The following is a 4,892-nucleotide window of genomic DNA, read 5'->3' as shown; positions in this document are numbered from 1 at the left end:
TGAACACTAAAGTATAGACTGAGCAGCAGGCATTGTGTCACCTTGACATCCATGCTTGCTGTGGCATTTATATCACTGGATGCTCGGCTGCATTGCTATAGTGACCCCAGGCACAGTAGGTGATACTCAATTTCAATGGAAAACTAGATGCCCTAAGTCACGTTAAGCCAATTTGAGTAGGTACAAATGTAAAAATGGCTTACGGTATGCAATTTATCAGTTCCAAAAAGTACAATTGTAGAAATACCTTGCATCTCCAGGGCCAATCCGAGTCACCATAATTATAGTCTATTTCTTCGCCTGGACTTATGTCTCTGCTTGCAAATAAGCATAGATGGGGCTTTCCATTGATATTTAATATTTTCATCTTAGCACTTGGACTGATGTGGTTGTCGTTGACAAGTCTGCCTAATGACCCATCTTCTTGAGATGTATCCACACTGTGGGGTTAGGCAAAAAAGTATTAGCTTAACTAGTTTTTGTTAGGAAGCTTTTTTTTCTTAAATCAAAAGCAAAGTGTAATTTAATCTTAATCAAACTACACTGATATAATACGCACCACCAGAGTTTTCCATCAAACTTGAATTCAAACATGAACACCTTCAGGCTGTCATGATAAACTCTGTGTCTCCGCTCACATTCGTCTTTTGTTATGAGTTTACCTCTGTATTCCAAAAGGAAGTCTCCTTTTTGGAATGGAACAGTCGTGAAAATGCCCCGACCTGAATTGCAGAGGCATACCAAGTGAGTGACAAAAGACAAAGTGACAAACTCCAAATCTAATCCAAACTAAAGACCAACTTACCTTTGAAGGCATTTATGTAGTGGATATCAAGTCCCAGTTTGTCCCTTCCAGCAGAAACATGACAGACTGCATCCTCCCGTGGAGGAATGCGTCTCCTTCGCATGTTCTCCTGTACGTTTTGATTGCCTGTATTACCAAAGCATATAAAGTATTACGATTATCGTCATCATTGTCATCATCATCAGTAGTAGTAGAACTAGCAGTAGTGTAGTTTACAGCATAAACACAGCTGACTTATTCATAGTCCTAATTTATGCCTTCTTTTAAAATGTTAAAGGCCTAGTTCTCAAAATGGCGACATGTGACATTTCTGCAATGGCGACTGCAGAGAGTGATACAAGTACTGAGAAAGCTTAGGCATCAAAACTGTAAGAAGTTTTTTCTTCAGGCATATAAATAAATACACGATTAAATACACTTATACCCCTTGCTTTTATTTTAGGGCTGTTAGCAGAATGGACAGACATTGGACAAACTGCCCGAAATTAGATGACAGCGACATCAGGGATTTTGACTCAGACTGCGCTGGTTTAATTGTTAATCACGTTAGTCGCGATGTCGGCATTAACACGTTTAAGCCACATTAATGCTTTAACACCGAGTAAATCCTAACACGGGTTAGCCCGCTTTATCGCGTTGACACGGTTAGTCATCAGCCCTATTTTATTTACTCAATGACAAACGCTGAGGCAGTTTTACTTCTTCAAAAACTAGCTAACAGTCCATAAAGCATATATTAAAGCAGTTTAATATAAGCCTGTGCACCTGTAATTTCATATAGTATTAAAGTCATGGTGCATTTTACATTAAAAAAGGCTTACCTTTGTGCTTTTAATCAGTCTTCGTATTGCCGTCGACATGTACTTGTTAAAGGGCACGCGCGCGAAATCATTTCCGGTAGGTACCGCCTATATATATAGCCTACCAATCACAATGACTTCCGGCCGTGTGTATTGAAAATGTGTATTAAATTGTAGTACTTACACACATCCAGTCTAACTCGAAACGTCGCTGTGCAATAAACTGGAATACACAAAAATCAGGTGAGTGGTATAGGTGGACTTTTAAGAAAATCAGAAAATCTTTTAATTATAGTTTAATAAATGAATTTACACTACAGTTTAAGCAAATACAGGTCAAAAGATAAATAATGACCTCAAAAGAAGTAGAAAAAATTATTATTTAGACACTTAAAAATGCATTTACAATTCATGTTTTAGGGGGACACATGAATACACAGCAAAAAGTCGAAATGTCCCTGTAGCCCAGGTACAGCGTCAGGTCCATACCACATAGACGCACGCACACACACACACACACACACACACACACACACACACACACACACACACACACACACACAGATGCTGCTTGTGTCAGAAATATTGTGATGTGGTAGACATATTATAATCATCCAGAAATACTATATTTAGTAGACATGCTATGTTTTAGCAGAAATTCTATAATTAAGCAGAAATACTATATTTAGCACAAATCCTATAAAATAGCAGAAATTTGATGTTTTAGCAGAAATACTGTATTTATCACAAATACCAAAAAGTAGCAGAAATACTATGATTTAGCAGAAATACTATGATTTGGTAGAAATTCTATAATTCAGCAGAAATACTATTATTAAGCAGAAATGCTATATTTAGCACAAATCTTCTAAAATAGCAGAAATAGTATGATTTAACAGAATAGTAATAACTTAAATAGAAAAATTGGAAAGGCAAAATGGACAGCTGAAAAAATGCTGAACATGGTAAGGGTCTCTCAGATGTACTTGTTGAAAGGTCAAAAATTGACAAAAAAAGAAAGAAAGAAATAACAGCCAGCAGATACACACAATTAAAATTATGGACATATATGGAAACACAAATGCACAGAGACACACACACAGGACAGTCAACCAGTCTAAAAATAATCAATTTGAATCCTACAGTGAGATGCTGCCATAAAAAGGGTCTCTCTCTCTCTCTCTCTCTCTCTCTCTCTCTCTCACTCTCTCTCTCTCACTCTCTCTCTCACACACACACACACACACACACACACACACACACACACACACACACACACCACTGTAGAATTAAAGAGATTATTTTACTGCTACTGTTCAAGACCATCATCTTGTCGTTGCATTAATTATCATTTCATCAAACCATTTATTGAAGCTGTTGGCATTATGTTATAATTTGTATTACAGGGGTTATCATAATCAAATATTAACATGTTTATGACAGGTGCAGTTATAACCACTTTAAAATGATTGAGTTAAATATATATATCAAAACTCATATGCTGAGTATATTGTTACAAGTAAAATAGTAGCTGAGCAAAGGCCTGAATGTATTCAGCTTCTTGTTGCATTTGAGTTTGCCTAGCAACAGGTGACACAAGGAGGACAAGTCCATGGGGACCTCAAAGGCCTGAGATCATCACCATATTTGGATGGATGCCAGAAAGGGGAACTTCTGTGTCTGCAGTTATCTCTTAAAATACATGAATGTTCTCTACATGCAAATTATGTGCTTGTAAACGCAAGAGGGGGCGTTACAATACCCTGATGTTATAAAAGCAATCTAGAGTGTATTTTGGGTAGAGATGTACAACTGATGTTTTGCAGTTTACACCTCTCCACGCTGCGCGCATTCATTAAAATCAATTGTTTGACCGACCTCTTCTGCACTATCATTGTTTTACTCTCATCCTCAATTTCGAACTCGTAACACCAGGAAGTGAACAAGCGCTGTTAATGGTCCTGCCTGTATCTTTTTAGGTCAGTCAAATAGCTGTGAGCTGCTAAATTTGAATCCACCAATCAGAGAGGCTGTTTACTTTTTCCCGCCAAAACAGGTTCACCTGCTTACACAGGCAGGAACAGAGACACAGACCTGCTTCTTTCAGTCTACTTCACATGTTGATGATTCCCCTCAAACAAATGGCTATAATTTCCTAACCGTAGGGGCTAGAACGGTCATTCTTACACCGTTCTGTTCAGAAGACATGGGGGAATCTTCATGTGTTAACAATTTATCATTAAAATATGAATTATTTAAGATATTTGACTTCTAATATACCCTAACTGAGTAGGGGCGAAGAGAAAACTGCCTTGACCTCCCCTCAAACAATGTTTTGTAACTCGAAATCTATTTGGAGCATCGATATCATTCTTTCACCGTAAGAGACAGCAGGCTTTGGTGAACAATCATGGAAGTTTTCAGGTCTCTATAGAAATCCATCAAAAAGATATGACGAGAGAAAAAAGTGGTTCATTTCCAGAGTTTGAAATCTGAAGAAATCTGAGCGACAGACAGATTTCCTACCCTCAAACAAACACAATTCATGGCCAAACGGTAATAGATGAGAAAAAAATTCTTGAATTGTCAGCGTCAGGAGTGTCTGAAGATATATTGGCACAAGCCTCATGTGTCAACTTTGTTTCGTTGGGGAGATATGACGATTTGAAAATGCCTCTCATTAGAGAAATCCAGCAGTGATTTTGAACAAACTCTCCATTGACTTTCTATGGAGATTTTTCAGACTTTGTGTTGGTCTGAGAAGATTTGCAAAAATTCTATAAATCCCACAACAATGATAGTGACATTTTCTGAAAGCCAGCAAAAATACCAACATTTTGATGTATAATTTGTGGGAGTTGAGTGGAAATTGAGCGAGTAGCAAGAAGTTGTTCAGACATGAAGAGAAAATTCAGAAAGGACAAGTGCACACTCTGAGTTAATTGCATAGCAACCATAACAACGCATGTATTTTCTGAAAAATCACAATTTTGCAACTGAAAACTTAAAGAGGTATAAGATTAAAACGGTAGAAGATCTGAAAAAGCTGAATCATACATGAATAGCCCAATAATCTGAGAACATTTTAAAATTCGAATGGAGTTTCTAGGTGAAAGTATGAGGAAGTAGTTAAGTTTGAAAAACAAGCAAGTTTTAGCAGAATTTCAGAAGTTTTCCATTCATTTCAATGTGACAAAAAAAAGGAAAAAAGTGTAATATTTTGAAAAGTATAATAGTAATAAACACCAAAAGTCATAGCAATAATTAGCAGAAAGAGCAGAACAGTT

At 37.0% G+C, this 4,892-nt stretch overlaps 1 long non-coding RNA gene across 1 annotated transcript; it reads right to left on the bottom strand.

Annotated features, from left to right (window-relative positions):
• Positions 1 to 615: 615 nt before the first annotated feature.
• On the bottom strand, positions 616 to 1,678 carry LOC134644230 (uncharacterized). Its single transcript, XR_010096473.1, has 3 exons — positions 1,627 to 1,678; positions 806 to 931; positions 616 to 722 (listed from the first exon to the last, which is right to left on the bottom strand). It is a non-coding gene; the product is annotated as an uncharacterized LOC134644230 (long non-coding RNA).
• Between the last annotated feature and the right edge of the window lie 3,214 nt (positions 1,679 to 4,892).

This window comes from Pelmatolapia mariae, linkage group LG16_19, assembly GCF_036321145.2.
Source record: "Pelmatolapia mariae isolate MD_Pm_ZW linkage group LG16_19, Pm_UMD_F_2, whole genome shotgun sequence".
Taxonomy (NCBI): Eukaryota; Metazoa; Chordata; class Actinopteri; order Cichliformes; family Cichlidae; genus Pelmatolapia; species Pelmatolapia mariae.
This window is presented reverse-complemented; position numbering and strand designations above follow the sequence as displayed.